Genomic DNA, 18,069 nt, shown 5'->3' on the forward strand with positions numbered 1-18,069 from the left:
TCTGGAAAAAGGGGGTTCTCGCAGTGCTCCCCAAAGGTTGTACAATTTAGGAGAGGCGCTGTGTAAGGAGGGCTTAACACATAGTAAGAGGATGGCTGTTGTTGGGGTCACAGTATTGATCACGCTGTTTCTGTGTCTGCCTCCCCTGCGGGCTGTGAGATGGGGGCGGGGGCGGTGCTGCGTCCCCGTGTGACTCGTCGCCGCAGCCGCAGTGGCCAGCTCGCGCCTGGCACTGAGACGGTCGGCAAATGTTTGCTGAATTAATGAGTGGGGGCTGCAGGGAGGGCTTGGGCTGCAGTTCCGCCCGGGCTGCTGCAGCTGGGGCGCCTGTGTACGTGTGTGCCCCTGGGAGTGGGAGTGAGGGGTGTCTGTAGGTGGGGGAGCCGTATCCGTGTCCCGGGGGTCTGGCGGCGCCGTGGGCAGCCTGGCGCGCCCGCTCCCTGGGGTCCCCGCCGAGCGCCTGCCTGGCTGCGGGACCCCGTTGCCAGGAGCAGTCAGGATGCGGCAGCGTCTCCATGGCAACGCGGCATCTCGAGCCGCGCGCCGCCCTCCCCCGGCGCCCCGCAGTGGGCAGGAGGCCGAGCCTGGCAGCCCCTCCCGGCCCAGCAGCCAGCAAGCTGGGCCAGGAGGCCGAAACCCGGTGGGAGGGGCCGAGGAGGGGGCTACTTATTTTCCTAGGAATGAGAGCTGACTTGCCCCTATGTCCCTCTCCATCTGGGGGAGGGAGATAATGGGAGGGCTCTGTCGTCCTCTGTCCATACGCGGAGCCCCTTCCCCCTCTCCCCAACAGGCCTGGAAATCATGCACAGGTTCTGGTCTGGGAGAGACCTTCACTGGCCAAGGGACATCTCTGATCTAAGTCCTGGCTGTGAAAATGACACAATGATCCAGCTTGGAGGGGCTGTTGAGAGGGGCACTGTGGCCCTGTTGGGAACGTGTCATCCTATTCCAGGGTATGAGTGCAAGTCCAGTGACTTCATTAGTCACCCAATATCCACCAGCATCCCTTCTTCTCATAGATAATGCCTATGTTCCCAGAACCTGTTATGACCCTCCAAGTCATACCATATCCCCAAACCCCCTCAGTGCTTTCTGCTGCGGACTCTGACCCCTCAGGTCCAATACAGTGCCCCTGGTACTTACCCAGTGCGTGTTTTTTTTTTTTTTCCTTTCTTTTATATTTAGTTTTTAGTTATAGTTGGACATAATACTTTTTCTTATTTATTTTTATGTGTTGCTGAGGATTGAACCCAGGACCTCGCGCATGCTGGGTGAGTGCTCTAATGCTGATCCATAACCTCAGCTCTCTTTTCTTTTTTAAATATTTATTTTTTAGTTTTAGGTGGACACAATATCTTTATTTTACATTTATGTGGTTCTGAGGATCGAACCCAGTGCGTGCTAGGTGAGCGCTCTACCACTGAGCCACAACCCCAGCCCCTTACCCAGAGTTTCCCTAGTGCATTTCAGTATTTCCCAATATCTACATAGGTTTAGTGATCTAGTATACCTCTGGCGCCTACTCAGAACCTTTAAATATCCACTCGGGGACCCCCATTACTATCAAATATCCACTTGGTGCCCTCCTTCCAGTTGAGGCTTAGTGCTGTTGTTACTGCTGTTGACCGGTGACGAGTCCTTGCTTCCCCAGTGTTGAAGAATAACACCAAAGAAGCACGCCCAGGCAAGGTCGGAGTAGAAATTATAAGTTTATTAAAGGGCAGCAGAAAAGACTTCTCCCAGGGGAAGAAGGGGACCCAAGAGGTGGAATCGGTGGAAGTGCGGTTGTCTCCCCTTTTTATAGTTTTGGTGATGGAATGTAGGTTGGAAGGCCCGAGGGGTGGGACACAGGTAATTTGGGCAGGAAGGACTTCATTATCACTTCTTGGGATGGGCTATCTCCAAATCTGTTGGGGGCTGTTTCCTGGGTTCCATTAACATTTCTTTGGGGTGGACTTTGGCCTAGGGCCTTTCCGGGACTTCATTAATATTCCATGAGTTGTCCTGCTTTTCCCGGAATCATTCTCAGCATGGCCTCCATTTTAGATCTTACTCGATATTAGACCCGATTTACCTAACTACACTGACTACCTAACTTTAAATCTGGCTTCACTGTTTAATATTCCCCAGGAATCACCTACTGTTTTCGGTGGTCCCCAGTGTTCTGCTAATCCACCCTGTACCCTGCACATCCAGTGCGTAGTCCCACTATGCATCCCCTGCCCAGGGAAATCCCCTTTGGCCTCTTGGCCCCTTTCTACCCTCCTAAGTCCCAGCTCCAACAGGCTGTAGTGCAGGAAATGACCACAAGGGGGCGCGCGAGTGGTCACCCGGAGGCCAAAGCGCAGGGCGCGGTAAGGGTGGAGGTCGAGGGGCCGAATCTGAGGCTTGTGTCATATGCAGTGTGAATCCCAAGCCAGGGTGGGGCTGCGTTCCGAGGCGTATCTTTCCAAAGTGACTGCACCCCAACCCGGCATCGTCTGCAAGCCGCGCAGGGGCCGCCACAACCGCCGTCGTGGCTTTGGCTTTGAGAGGGTGCGCGCGCCCTCTGGTGGCCGCGACGAAGAGCAGCTCTCTGTGCTGCTGGGGAAGGGGCATAGAGGGGACACATCTTCGCCAGCCTGAACCTGTTTTCCAACCTTTGACAGTCCTGGAGGTGGGGTGGGCACCTCTCTTCCTCCCACAATATGGAAATTCCCGCCTTCTATGTATGGGTAAATGAATAGAGCTACAGCAGGAGGGATCCAGGTTAGATTCCTGAAGTCTACCCTTGACCTGTATGACCCTCCAGGGTTAGATCTCTAATTCTGTGCAGAGATGTCTGCTCAGGCATGATGAGATGGACGGAACTCAGCAACTCTTTGTTCAATGAATTAGTGACTGAATTCCCTGAGATTCACAGGTTTTTAGAGATGCCTCCTTCACTATCCTCATCGCATGGCTAGAGGAACTGAGACACCCAGCAGGTAAAGAATTGTCTAGGATAATCAAGAGTATGGGCTGGGGATGTGGCTCAAGCGGTAGCGCGCTCGTCTGGCATGCGTGCGGCCCGGGTTCGACCCTCAGCACCACATACCAACAAAGATGTTGTGTCTGCCGAGAACTAAATAAATAAATAAATATTTAAAAAAAAAAAAAAAAAGAGCAAGTCCCTTCCTTCTTTCTAAGCCTTGGTTTCCCGAAGGGTGTGGTGGCACCTCCTGTAATCTCAGCAATTTGGGAGTTTGAGATAGGAGGATCCAAGTTCAAGGTCAGCTGCAGGAACTTAGACTCTCAGCAACTTTGCTAGACCCTGTCTGGAAAGAAAAAAATGTAAAAAGTGGGATGTATCTCAGTGGTTAGCATCCCTAGGTTAAATCCTTGGTTTAAAACACATACACACACACACAAAATGAACCCACAAAAAAGCACCTACTTCCCAGTGTAGTTGTAAAGGTTAAGTTGGATGATGATGATGTTGGGAATAATAATAACATTGGTCATAGTTATTAGTTATGTGAACCGAGTGCTCACTCTGAGCCAGCTGCTGTGCAAGGAGACTCAGCATTTGAGATTCTAGAGGTTATTTTGCCAGGTGGACAGAGGGCTCTGTATGATGAGGCTCAGTCATGACTGGCTCACAGGCAGGATGACAAAGCCCCTCCTAGGCTTGGTGCCTGACGCCAGGCCTCCAGGTTGAGCTCCAGGGTCCTCTGTTCCAGCTAGGATCAGAGGCAGAGGGAGGAACGAGAGGACCTTGAGTTGTCCCCTGTGCAGTGCTCCAGTGGTCCAAAGGCCTGTGTCAGATGTCTGATCCATTGGGAAGGTACTGGGGGCTGGTTGATGGAGGAAGCGTGTGTCCTGGCCTGGACAGCTGAACCTTGGGCCTTTCCTGCAGAAGGAATATCCAAGAGTAGGAAGGAAGGAAGTGGGGAGGGGGAGGAAGAGAAGGGAGGGAGGAAGGATGGGACAGGCCCCAGCTGGGAGCCAGTTCTCTCTGGCCAAGAAAAGAGGATATCTGGGTTGGCCTGGCTGGGAAGCCATTAGGTCATTCACCCTGGCTGGGTTGGGGTGTGTGTGTGTGTGTGTGTGTGTGTTTTGGCAGGGTGGGGGCAAGGAAAACGGATATGAAGCCTAACATGGAGGTACATGCTTGTAATCCCAGTGAATCAGGAGGCTGAGGCAGAAGGTGGCAAATTTGAGGCCAGCCTCAGCCACTTAGCGAGACCCTATCTCAAAAGATAAAAGAAGGGCTGGGCATATAGCTCAGTAGTTAAGCATGTGTGAAACCCCAGGTTCAATCCCCGGTTCCACACACACACACACACACACAAAAAAAAAAAAAAAAAAAAAAAGAAAAGAAAAGAAAAAGAGAAAGAGAAAAGAGGATATGAGTTTCATCCTGTTTCCTCCTCTGTTAACAGGTATAAGAATCCTTCCTTTGGGGCTGGACAGGAATAAAAATGAGGCCAGAAATATAAAGTGCCAAGCAGGTCTGGAACATAGCCACATATCCACACGTGCCACATACCTGATGGTCCCTCTGTCCTGGGTGGGCTTCCTGATCTGTGAGACAGCAGCTCATACGTAGTCTGGAGTGGTCCATCTCTCCTGCCTTGGACTCCTGCCTTCATTCCGTCACCACTATTGAGCACCTACTGTGTGTTGGAGTGCAGGGCTATCACCCTAACGGGAGACAGTCCCTGCCCTCACAGAGGAAGGTGTCACCTCAGAGGGTGGAGACACATAGGGCCTGTGACAGTCCAGAACAGACACCTGTCCAGACTGGGAGGACTTCCTGGAGAAGGTGATATTCATATCAGGAGGCAAAAGAGGCGTAGGCTTTAGTCAGAAGAAAGGGGAGGACAAGAGGAAGGGTCAAGGTAGAGGGCAGGGCAGGCCCAAAGCCTAGGGAGACGGGCTGTGGCTGCAGCAGAGCATGTGGCAGTGAGCAGGGGTGGGACAGGATACTGGGTCTTTGGGGATGAAGGTTAGGGCTGTGGATTTTTTTTCCCTGAGTATAACAGGGAAGCAGAGAAGGTTCTAGATAGGGGTAGCATGGTCATAGTGGGATAAGACCTAATGGAGGGCACTCAGCAGGGCACTGTGTTGTGACCTCTCTGTCCTCATCTCCCAGCTCTTCTATGGGCAGCCAGATTGGAGTACTCCTAGCTGCTCTGGAACTCCTCAGGTGTCCCGGCCCTGTCTTTACAAAGGCTCCTCCCCGCCTGATCGGCCTTCCCTGCACTGAACCTCATCCATAGGTAGAGGACGGTGGTTCTCTCCTGTCTAGTACTTTCCCAGCCCTTTATGGATAAGCCTTGTCCTCCAGCTGTCAGTCAAGGTGTCCTGCCCCTTTCCTGGCCTGGGTGGGCTTGTGACCCAGTCCACTGATGCACTTCTATCTCAAGGCACTGATGGGTCAGGGCAGGGCACGCGGCCAGTTGAGCCAGTCAGAATCCTAACTTAGGATGAGGATGGAAGCAGGGCTCCAAAGAGTCTGCTCTGCTGTGTCTGTCTTGAAATTTTAAATAAATTTATCTTTGAACTTGCATTTTGTCAAGTGGAGTCCTGTGAGACAGCGGAGCATGTAGAGCCAAGATGTGTACAATCCGGGGGTCACATTGCCCACCAGGGTCCTGTGGCCACAGGTGTTCATAGTGCTTTGATGCCAATGTGCACAGAATTCTGGGGGACCCACCTTGTGTGGGAGCTTAGAGAGTCTCAAGTGGGTACAAGGTGAGCTGCTGTGTCTGCAATTGCGCAGGCCCTGCGAGCCCGAGGCCCCTCCTTCCTTCCAAGCAGAAGTTGCCAAGTGCAAGAAGGCAGAAACCCCCTGACCCAGGACCCTTCTGGAGCTTTCCTTACTTGAGCTATTCCCTGGGTAGGCCAACCACTTGTGGGCGACACAGGACAGAAAAGATGGGGCAAGGTGGCCGGGATTGTGGCTCAGTGGTCAAGCACTTGCCTAGCAGGCGTGAGGCATTGTGTTTGATCCCCGGCACCACATAAAAATAAATAAAAATAAAGGTATTGTGCCCATCTACAACTAAAGAAATATTAAAAAACAAACAAAAAAAAACAGTGGGGCTGGGGTTGTGGCTCAGTGGTAGAGCACTTGCCTAGCATGTGTGAGGCCCTGGATTTGATCTTCAGCACCACATAAAGATAAACAAAAGTATTGTGTCCATCTACAACTAAAAAGTAAAAAAAAGAAAAAAAGATGGGGCAATGTTAAGTTCCTTTCCCTTTCAACCCTTCTTTACTCAGTAAGCAGAAAGTAGAGCCACTGGGGACATGGGCATATCAGGAAGGGAAAGAACAGCCCCTGAGTTATTTTGCACAGTTTTTTTTTTTTTTTTTTTTTTTTTACCATTAAGGTGAGAATGAAGCACACATGCTAGGTAGGGTGTGCACGCCTGTAATTCTAGCAGCTGGGGAGACTTAGGCAGGAGAATCACAAGTTCAAAGCCAGACTCAGCAATTTAGTGAGGCCCTAAGCAACTCAGAGAGATCCTGTCTCTAAATAAAATATAAAAAGGGCTGGGGATGGGGCTCAGTGGTTATGTGCCCCTGGGTTCAATCCCTGGTACCAAAAAAAAAAAATATATATATATATATATATATATGTATGTATATAAGCTACAAAATACAAGCTGTATGATTTTGATAATTCTGTTTATAAGTTAAATGCCCTTATATTTGCATTTAATACTGACACTGCAAAACATAAAAATAAACAGGAAAATTATGTTAGCATTCAAATATATAATTTTTCCTTACTGAGAATGACATTAAATGACAAAAAAATAACTCAAGTTGAAAGATAGACCACGTAGGAAAGAAAAAAGCTTTATACGTCTAGAGATGTAGATCTAATACCAGGCATTTCTCTCTTGCTTTTTGAACAAAGGCTGTGTCGTTTTTCATCTTGCTCTGGGTCCCACAATGCTACTTGCCTTGACCCTCTCTTTGGGGACGGTGAGGGCTGGACCTGGGGCTGCCCCCCATCCCCTGTCCGGGGTGCAGCTGCTGTGTGGTGAGCACTGAGCCCCCTGGTCAGGCAGGGGCAGAACTGCCTCCTTTCCAGCTGGTGAAGAGGGCTCCTCAGCCTGCTGGGCCCTGCTCTCTCCTGGGTGTCCACAGCCCAGGGTCTGGGGCAGTGTGGGGCACCTGGGGGAAGCCAGTCCCCTCAGCCCTGAAGGTGCTGCAGTCCGTGGCCCTGGGCCATCTTCCTCAGGCTGCCATCCAGCCCGACAAGCCCCCAAGTATTCCTGCTGCTTCCCCTGGGGCGGGCCACCGAGGGTGTCGGGACCAGGTGGTGCAGTGCTGGACGTAGGCTTTCTCGCCTTCCCAGCGTCCATCCCCAGCCAGGCGGGGGAGAGGTTGGGGTTTCTCTTTTAGCTTGATGCTGAGGGCCATTGCCAAGTAGGAATGACGCATCGAGATTTCCTTGCCAGCGTACCCCATGCTGCTTAGAGGACATTCGGTGGGACATTGCACGTATACTTTAGTAAGGTGACCTTGCTCAAAGACCAGGGCGGATCCGGGTTTAGAGCTGATCAGGTTTGAGGAAGTTTCCGGATCCTTGAGTTTAGGGCGTTCCCGGTTTAAGACAATAGGGGTTTTAGGGAAGTTGGAGGTTGAAGATTATTGCTGCTGGGATTAGGGTGTTCCTGCTGCTTGAGTTCTCCTGAGATTCAAATGGGATTTGGAAAAAGCCTCGTGGGGTAGGTAAATTGTGCGGGCAGATTTTGGATTTCGGCAGAACGTGTTTGTAGAGGGCCCGTGTGAGTTCGGGAATAAAGAATTGCTGTTTGAATCTACAAGGTGTGAGTGGCTCGTGATTCTCGCGCCCAGCCAAGACTGCGGCAGCTTGACCCTAGGGGACAGTGAGAGGAGGGAGGGAGGGAGCCCTTGGCAGTGATCAGTCCTCAGTCGGGTGAGGCCCTTGAACACGAGGCAGAGGGCATGGGATGGCAGGGCAGCTAGGTGGGAGGGAAGACCTGCTTTCCATTGGGTCACCGCACAGGGACAGTTCAGACCCCTCCTCCCACGGCTCTACTCTGATTCTAGTCCCAGGCCCACCAACTCAACCTGTCCTTTCAACCATGGGCCTGTCCTTTCAACCATGGATGATTTCTGCCCCTGCCCCAAGGACCATGTGAGCATCTCTAAGTGAGTTCACAAAAAGCATTCAGTGTGGAGCTGGGTGCTTAGAGGTCTCCACTGATGGCTGTTCCCCTGTTGTAAAGAGGAACTTAGTGACTCAGTAAGGCTTACCCCCTAGTCATCAAGAGTGCCTTCTTCCATGCTCCCTTGCCCAAGTCCTTCTGTCTTTTCTCCCCCACTTTTCTTTCTCCTCTCTCTGTTGATCCTCCAGCATACCAGGCTGATGCTCACCTCAGGACCTTTGCACTTGCCATTCCTTCTGTCTACAGCTCTTCTCTACCAGATGTTCCTTGACTGACCCTTTGTTGTTCCTTGGGCCTCAGCATAAATGTCACTCCAGGATAGTGTGCCTGACTGCTCCAGTGGATGTGTCTCCTCCTGCAGCTACTCTGTTACATTTCACTTATTTTGGGAGGGTGGGTACCAGGGATTGAACTGAGGGACACTTGACTACTGAGCCACATCCCTATCCCTATTTTTTTTTTAATAAATGGACACAATAACTTTATTTTATTTATTTTTTATGTGGTGCTGAGGATGGAACCCAATACCTCACATGTGCTCTACCACTGAGTCACAACCCCAACCCCAGCCCTATTTTGTATTTTATTTAGAGACAGGGTCTCACTGAGTTGCTCAAGGTCTTGTTTTTGCTGAGGTTGGCTTTGAACTCATGATCCTCCTGCTTCAGCCTCCCGAGCTGGGATTACAGACACGGGTCACCATGCCTGGATACATTTCACTTTTTATTTATGTATTTTTTGGCCTAGCATGCACCAGGTGGTAATGTTTCTGTTTACTTGTTTGTTCAGTGTCTTTGTGTCCTCTGCCAGGCTCTGAGCTCCAGGTGGGCGGGCCCCTTGTCTGTCTTATTTCCAAGTCTTCAGTGACTGGTAGCATATAGTATGTGCCTGATACAGACCCAGCCCTATTGTTATGGAGTTCACAGTTTAAAGAGTATAGCAGTATACTGTTAAAATTTATTATTATTATTATTATTTATTTATTTATATTTGATACTGGGGATTGAACTCAGGGGCACTCAACCACTGAGCCACATCCCCAGCCCTATTTTGTATTTTATTTAGAGACAGAGTCTCACTGAGTTGCTTAGTGCATTGCTTTTGCTGAGGCCGGCTTTGAACTTGTGATCCTCCTGCCTTAGTCTCCTGAGCCGCTGGGATTACAGGAGTGTACTACTCTGCCTGGCAAAATTTATTATTTTTAATTGTGGCAAAATATTCCTAATATAGAATTTGTCATAGCTACTTTTTTGGAGGGGAGTATTTGGGATTGAACTTGGGGGCACTCAACTACTGAGCCACATCTCCAGCCCTTTCTTGTATTTTATTTAGAGTCAGGGTCTCACTGAGTTGCTTAGGGCCTTGTTGAGGCTGGCTTTGAACTCGTGATCTTTCTGGTCAGCCTTCTCAGCCACTGGGTGCTGCGGCCCTCACATCTGTTTTCGAGCCACTGCTATTAATTAAAGAGATACTGAGGGCTGGGGATGTGGCTCAAGCGGTAGCGCGCTCGTCTGGCATGCGTGCGGCCCGGGTTCGATCCTCAGCACCACATACCAACAAAGATGTTGTGTCTGCCAAGAACTAAAAAATAAATATTAAAAACTCTCTCTCTCTCTCTCTCAAAAAAAAAAAAGATACTGGAGAAGGGGTGAATGGGGGATAAAGAAAAGGCAAACAGACATACATAGGTAGAAAAAGCTGGGGCCAGGTGGGTAGCTAAGCCCTGGTAAGGCTTGACTGACTCTGCAGCTAGCTCAGCCAGTTTATTATATCGGTTTTTATCATCAAAAGGTTAATTATGGAAAAGTTTCAGCAAAGCAGGCAATCTGAAGGACACAGGGCTGGGGAGACATTAGGGTCATCTTGTTTTGCTCAGAATCCTCTATCCCTTGGAGAAGGTGCTGAATTCAAGGCCTGGACTGATAGAGCCATGGTTTTAGCACATAACCACTCCTGGCTGGTGTTACCATAGCAATTGGGGCATCTTAACCTGTACCTTCCCACAGGCAGCTCCCATGTGCAAAGACAGCCACAAGAATCAGACAGGCCATGATTTAGATCACCGCTCTCCACAGTTGGAATTATAGGCATGTGCCACCATGCCCGGGATCTTAACTATTTGTAAATGTACAGTTTGATGACATTAAACACATTCATATCATTGGGTAACCACCCCATCCATCTCAGGAACTCTTATCTTTGCAAAACTGAAATTCTAGACCCATTATAAAAATCTCTCCATTCTCTCTGTTCTGCTTTCTGTCTCTATGAATTTGGCTGCTCTAAGTATCTCATATAGGTGGAATTGTACAATATCTGTCCTTTTGTGACTAGCTTTTTTCAGTTAACATGATATCCTCAAGATTCATCCATATTGGGCTGGGGATGTGGCTCAAGCGGTAGCGTGCTTGTCTTGCATGCGTGCGGCCTGGGTTCGATCCTCAGCACCACATACAAACAAAGATGTTGTGTCTGCCAATAACTAAAAAATAAATATTAAAAAAAAAAAATTCTCTCTCTCTCCCTCTATCACTCTCTCTTTAAAAAAAAAAAAAAAAAAAAAAAAAAAGATTCATCCATATTGTACTCTGTTTCTTCCTTTTTTTTTGGCATTAGGGATTGAACCCCAAGGTGCTTAACAACTGAGTCACATTCCCAGCCCTTTTTATTTTTTATTTTGAGACAGAATCTCACTAAGTTATTGAGGCTGGCCTCAAACTTGTAATCCTCCTGCCTCAGTCCTGCAAGTGACTGGGATTACAAACATGAAGACATGAGACATCATGTCCATTTTATCTTTAGTCTTTTGAGTAATAACCAAAAATAGTGGCTCCACCATTTTACATTCCTACTAATATAACACAAAGGTCCCGATTTCTTCATATGGCATTGTAGGCAGGAACAGGGCAGAAATAAATGCACCTTTTTTTCTTTGTTTTGATAGTGAATATCCTCATGGGTTTGAAGTGGTATCTCATTTGCTATAATTAGGATGAGATTTGAGTGTGTCCCCCAGGGGTTCATGTATGGGGAGCTTTGTCCCCAGTGTGGTGGCATTAAGAGGTGATGGAACCCTTAAGAGGTGGGACTTACTGCAAGGTAATTAAACCCCTGGGGGCGAGGCCCTGGGACCCCAGTTAGTTCCCACCAGAGGGCTGTTATAAAAGAGCAACATGGCCCCTTTCTGCTCTCTGGCTCCCTGTCTTACCATGTGATCCTTCTTGTACATTCCCCTGCAATGATGCTGTCCCTGTGATGCCATGATGTGACATAGCCAAGGGGTCCTGACTGGAAGCTCAATTGAATTAATGGGGCCTCTCAATCTTGGGCTTTCAGCCTCCAAAATTGTGAGCTAAATAAATCCACTGTCTTAAAAAAGTGCCCAGCTCCAGGTATTCTGTTATAGCAATGGCAAAGGGACTAGTACCCCACTGTGGCTCTCATTTGCATTTCCCAATTGATTAGGTTACACATTTTGGAGGAAACATGTTTTTCTGGGAATGGAGGGAGGGAAGGCTCTTAGCTCCACTGGTCTCAAAGTACTCTTTTGAGACTGAAGCTTAAAAGAAGAGAAGGAGACAGCCAGGGAGATCTAGAGAAAGAATGTTTCAGAGAGAGGGTGCAGGGCTGAGGGTGTAGCTCAGTGGTAGAGCATCTGCCCAGCAGTGGAGGGCCCTGGGTTCCATCCCCACCACCACAAAAAATAAATTCAATAAATCAAAGAGAGGAAACAAAGTGCACAGGCCCTGAAGTGTGAGTCAGGGCTGCATATTTTGCTAGGGGAATATGAATAAGCAAGGAGGGGGGGTGACAGTGGGGTGGTTTGATAGGAAAAGGCACTTGTATTTGTAATTTCTAGTAAGCACTGGTTTTCTCAGGTCTGAAGGGGACAGAGGAACCGATGGTCCAAAAGACAGGGACTGATGGGTAGTGATAGGATGTCTCTGTGGCAGGGAGGGTGGTGTTTTTTTTCCTATAATTCTTTTTTTTTAAGTTGTTGATAGACCTTTATTTTACTGATTTATTTCTGTGGTGCTGAGAATTGAACCCAGTGCCTCACACATGTCAGGTAAGCCCCAGCCCCAGCCCCAGGGAGGGTGGTGTTCATGGAGGGGGTGTGCAGTGTGCTCTGGAGAACCCCAGCGCCCAGGATCACCATGTGATCTCTCCGCCCCGCCTTTTTAAAAAAAATTTAAACCAGAAGTTCATTTAAACAAGATTCTTGAATTGAAGGGAAAACGATCTAGGAATCTTATTTATTTAATTTTTTAAAAGAGAAATTTATCCCATACTTAAAGACAGATTGCCCTGCATGTAACAGCTACACACAAAAAAGTCATAAAATTGCCAGGTGCAGTGGCACAGGCCTGTAATCCCAGTGGCTCAGGAGGCTGAGCCAGGAGGATCATGAGTTCAAAGCCAGGCTCAGCAACTTAGCGAGACCCTGTCTCTAAATAAAATATAAAAAACGGGCTTGGGATGTGGCTCAGTGATTAAGTATCCAAGCGTTCAATTCCCCATACCAAAAAAAAAAAAAAAATTGTCCTTAGTCTTACATTGATAAATTAAAAATATTAAAAGTTTTCAATCATGCTGGGATCTCTAAGAACACATTGTGCCCCATCCTCCTGGCTACAATGCCATTGGCTAACCCAGCCATTGTTCCCTGCCGTCTACCACCAGCCTGGGACCAGAAAAAGGGATCTGGAACCTATATCTAGGGGCTGAGACGGGATGCCGAGAATGACTACCAAAGCCTTGGAAGGTCTGGAGACAAGGGCTTGCAGGCTGAGGCCCCAGAGGACTCCACTCCCCACCTGTACCAGGCTGCAGGGGATGCTGGGCCCTGGCTGAGCAGGGCACTGTTGGAGTACCAAAAAGGGCCACACGGGGGCAGGAGGGTTCGCGGAGCTGTGTGTTGGAGGAGGAAGTGGAGAGCAGAGAGGAAAAGAGGGGTGGACAGAGCCTGGGAAGGTCTGGGGGAGTTATCTGTGGGACTTTGTGATTTGGTCGTTTCTGTGTGAGAGAAGAAAATGAAATCACGAGCTCATTGCTATCCCAATGGCGTCTTATTTCATCCTCACAACAGCCCCACAGGCCCAGAGAAGTAGAGCGATAAAATGTCCAAGGTCACTCAGCAGGGGGATTCAGACTAGGTGTGCCCATCTCTCAACCTGTGATCCAATTTTAATTGGCTGCATAGCACTCTAGTGTATCAAGATCACACGATTTCTGAGCAGACACAGGGGAACACCCTGGAATCCCAGTTACTCACGAGCCAGTGCTCTAACCACTGCCCCATCCTAACACCATGACAACAGGCCCCTTTTTCTGACCTAATTATATCTAGCAGGCTGGCAGGACCCTTGCCTCCTTCTGGGGTCCCTGCTGACTCTTCTCTGAGCATTAGGCCCTAATCCCAAAGACAGTGACCTAGGGTAGAACAAGGTCCCCCTAAAAAGCCCAACTCCTGGTTCTCCCAAGAGTGTGACTGTGATCAGCTCTGGAGGACAAAATATGGTCGAGACCTTTGAACAGAGGCTCTGAGAGGAGCAGGAGTCACCTAGTGTCATGCAATGAGGTGGGACTGAGGCCCTACTTACTTTTATCCAGAAAGGACTGGATAACCCCAGAAAAGGGAATCAGTAATACATATTCCCTCAGGTTGGAGATTTAGGGGTTCAGAGGGCAGTCATTTGGCCTCCTGTTTCAGAATGCCCTCTCTGACCATCCACTCTGCCCCCAAAGTCAGAAATGGCCTCAAGCTCTCTTGATGCTCCCTGTCTGGTCATAGAGGCTTAAAGTTCATTCTAAGCTTCCTTTTAGGACCTCAATCCATTTTGCTGTCCAGCCTAGAAACTCTTCTCAAATTCTCCTGGCAGTGGGCTGCCCATCTTGCAAGCCTCCTGTGATGGGGAGCTCACTGCCTTAGAAGGCAGCCTGTTCATTGGAGAGCAGCTTCTAGAGCCTTCTTGTGCTGCCCAACCATGGGAACTAGCTCACCTGCTGGAACACAGAGCAAGTGGCTGCCCTTGGCTGCATCCAGGCCCCAGATGGCTACAGAAGGGCCTGCGTGTCCCCACACCTATGCCAGACTTCTTTCCTGGTCCCTGTTCTGCATAGATAACTTGTCTAGTTCTTCATCTCCTGGGCAGTTTGCCCCTGGGCCCCTGGGTATTCTGTTTGTTGGGGTTGGTCTCTTCTGGGGTAACTGTTTTATTCAATACATTAAAAAAATGTATTTGTTACAGGGAAAGGTGACCACCACCTAAAGACACTCCTTGGGCCTCTTCTTCTAAACTGACCCCAACGTGTGTGCTGGAGTGAGAGGCAAAAGCAAGGTGAACTTGAAGCTGGTGGTAGGCGGACCTGGCCTCACCCTGCCCCTCCCTCCTTGTCTCACTGAAGCATCTCCCCAGGTCGGGATGGTACCTGGGACTTGAGACCCTTTCCTGTGGCCTATGTGGAGGAGGGGTTCCAGGCAATTTGAAGGGCCATTTGGTTATAAGACAGGCCTTCTCCAGAAGGCTGAGGATTGGGACAAAGAGGATGTCACACTTCTGATGATAAAGAATTCCTTCCCAAGGGCCATGCTGGAAACAGGGCAACCTTCCCCAAGCACTGCCTTCCACAGGCTCCCAGCATCCCCTGGCTCTCACCCTCTACCCTCTTCCTCCTCCTAGAGCCTGGCCAGGCACCCAGGAGCAAGGCAAGCCCGGGTCCCCAGGCAGGGGAATCAGAGCAAGTGAAGGCTGCAGCCCTGATCATCCCAAGACCCCACGCAAGATCCAGGTATGCAGGGGCCGGGGATGTGGCTCAAGCGGTAGCGCGCTCGCCTGGCATGCGTGCGACCCAGGTTCAGCACCACATACCAACAAAGATGTTGTGTCCGCCGAGAACTAAAAAATAAATATTAAAGTTCTCTCTCTCTCTCTCTCTAAAAAAAAAAAAGATCCAGGTATGCCCCAAACACTCCCCTTCCCATATGTCAGTCATGTGGGATTGCTGATGAAACACATTTTCCTTTCTTTCTGTTCCGGGGGGTTGAACCCAGGGCCTCATGCACTGAGCTATATTCCAAATCCTTTTAATTTTATTATTTTATTTTATTTTGATACAGGGTGTCCCCAGGCTGCTGAGGCTGTCCTTGAACTTGTGATCCACCTGCCTCAGCCTGAGATTACAGGCATATGCCACCATGCCCAGCTCATATAATTTTGGATATATATCAAAGCAAGTTACAGATATCAATATACTTTACCTCCCAAACATTTCAATCTGTATATGATCAACTAAAGTTCAGTCATTTTGAATGATTATTTTTTGAGGCAGAATTATATATGGTGAAATGCACAAATTTAAGAATACCATTTGTTGAATATTTTGCGGGGAGGTACCAGGGATTGAACCTCAGAGGAGCTTCACTACTGAGTTACATACCAAGTCCTTTTAAAAAATTCGAGATAGGGTCTCACTATGTCACCCAGGCTCCCTTAAACGTGAGATCTTCCTGCTTTGGCTTAACAAGTTGCTGGGATTCTAGGCATTTAATCTGAATTTTGACAAAGGCATGCATTCACATACTCCAGTCCCTGTCAAGATATAGAATATTTCCGTCACTCCAGAATGTTTCCTAGTTGCCCTCTCACCCCTGTGTGGTCCCAAGAACTGCCTACTATTCTGTTTGCTTTCTACAATACCTTAGTTTTGCCCATTCTAGAATGTTGTAAAAATGATATCCAACACCATCTACTCTTTTGTGTCTGGTTTATTTATCTTTATTTTATTATTATTTTTTTGTACCAGGGATTGAACCCAAAGGAGCTTAATAAAAAAGCCACATCCCCAGCCCTTTTTTATTTTTTATTTTGAGACAAGATCTTGCTAAGTTGCTTAAGTCCTCACTAAGTTGCTGAGGCTGGCTTTGAACTCGTGATCCTCCTGCTTCAGTGTCCTGACCTGCTGGGATTTAAGGTGTGCGCCACCATGTTTATTTTATTCAGCACATTTTGGAGAATCACCCGTTACTACATATGTTTGTAGTTTGTTGCTTTTTATCACTGAGTGTGTAATCGTTCGTTCATCGATTTGCCCCTTGATGGACACCTGTGCTGTTTCTATTTTGGGGCCATTATACATAAAACTGCTATGAACATTCTGGTACAAGTCTTCGTGTGAACATGTGTTTTCATTTTTCTTCAGTACTTACAGATGGAATCTCTGGGTCAGAGGGCAGGGGTATGCTTAGTTTTACAAGACATTATCTGACCTCTTTACAAAGAGGTTGTAGCATTTTATACCACCACCAACAAAGGAGGATCTCTGCTACTGAATTCTCAGCTCAGAACACAATGGGGTTGTCACCTCCACCGTTCAGGATGCCACACCTTGCTGAAGGTCATAATAACAGGGTTGGCTGCAGTTGCCCTGGCAATCAACTGGATACCGCAGGCTGTTTCTCATGGACAGATGAATGGATGGCTGCCCAGCCAGATCTCCTTGACCCTGAACTTGTATAATTGCTTTGTTGGAACCTGAATGTCAGCTTTTGCATTTGCCCTCATTAAATCCCATCTTGTTGGTTTTGAGTTAACCCTCCAGCTGAGAATCATGAGGATACTCCCAGACATGTCCCTTGTGCCAGACACTAGGGTGACTCATTCATACTTCACCACCTATGGAGCAGCTGCCATTATCCCCATTTCAGAGAGGAGGAAATTGAGGCACAGAGAGGTTAAGTAACTTGTCCAAGTTAAACTTGTCCAGTAGTAAAGGGCAGAGGCAGACTTAGAACCTAGGTAGTTTGGCTCCAGACATTGTGGTCTTAACCACTCACCCTTTTGTCTCTGTTTTCTGATGTCATCTCCCTCCATTTTCCAGTTTATGAAAACACACTGAGTTTCACTATATTTTCATCCAGGTTAAAAAGCAGCAAAACCAGCTGGGTTTCGTGGTGCATGCCTATAATCCCAGTGGCTTGGGAGGCTGAGGCAGAAGGATGGAAAGTTCAAAGTCAGCCTCAGCCAATTAGTAGGGCCCTAAGCAACTCAGCAAGACCTTTGTATGTAAATAAAAAATTTAAAAAAGGGGTAGGGGTGCTGGCGTTGTGGCTCAGTGGTAGTGAGCTTGCCTGGCACGCATGAGGCACTGGGTTTGAATCTTGGCACCACATACAAATAAATAAAATAAAGGTCCATCAACAACTTAAAAATATTTAAAAAATGTTTGTGTGTGTGTTTTTTTAAAGGGCTGGGGATGTGGCTCATTGGTTAAGCACTCCTAGGTTCAATCCTTTCTACCAAAAACAAAACAAAAAATCACCTATGCACTGCACAGTCCAGGGCCAAGGACAGAGTCTGATGGCATTTTGCAAGAGACTGCCCTTTGCACCGGCCTTGTTCTAGTTTGTCCATGACTTTTTTTTTTTTTTTTTTTTTTGGTACTGGAGATTGAACCCAGGGGCTGTCAACCACTGAGCCAAATCCCCAGCCCTTTTAAAAATATTTTATTTAGAGACAGGTTCTTGCTGAGTTGCTTAGGGTTTCACTAATTTGCTGAGTTGTTTTTTTTTTTTTTAAAGAGAGAGTGAGAGAATTTTTAATATTTATTTTTTAGTTCTCAGCGGACACAACAACTTTGTTGGTATGTGGTGCTGAGGATCCAACCCGGGCCGCACGCATGCCAGGCGAGCGCGTTACTGCTTGAGCCACATCCCCATCCCTGAGTTGGTCTTTAAACTTTCGATCCTTCTGCCTCAGCCTCCCAAGCCACTGGGATTGCAGGTGTTCACCACCACGCCTGGTTTTCTCTACCGCTGGACGTTCCTTCTCAGTCTCCCTTGTGTTTCTCCACTTGTGCCATCTCTTCATGTGGGGGCCTCAGGGACCACTGGTGG

General features: G+C 48.3%; 1 long non-coding RNA gene across 1 annotated transcript; it reads left to right on the forward strand.

Annotated features, from left to right (window-relative positions):
• The first annotated feature begins 539 nt into the window (after nt 1-539).
• Nucleotides 540-16,340, forward strand: LOC120885476 (uncharacterized). Its single transcript, XR_013437628.1, has 4 exons — nt 540-1,271; nt 14,426-14,515; nt 14,858-14,966; nt 15,295-16,340. It is a non-coding gene; the product is annotated as an uncharacterized LOC120885476 (long non-coding RNA).
• Nucleotides 16,341-18,069: the final 1,729 nt, after the last annotated feature.

The sequence above is a fragment of the Ictidomys tridecemlineatus genome, chromosome 1 (assembly GCF_052094955.1).
Source record: "Ictidomys tridecemlineatus isolate mIctTri1 chromosome 1, mIctTri1.hap1, whole genome shotgun sequence".
Taxonomy (NCBI): domain Eukaryota; kingdom Metazoa; phylum Chordata; class Mammalia; order Rodentia; family Sciuridae; genus Ictidomys; species Ictidomys tridecemlineatus.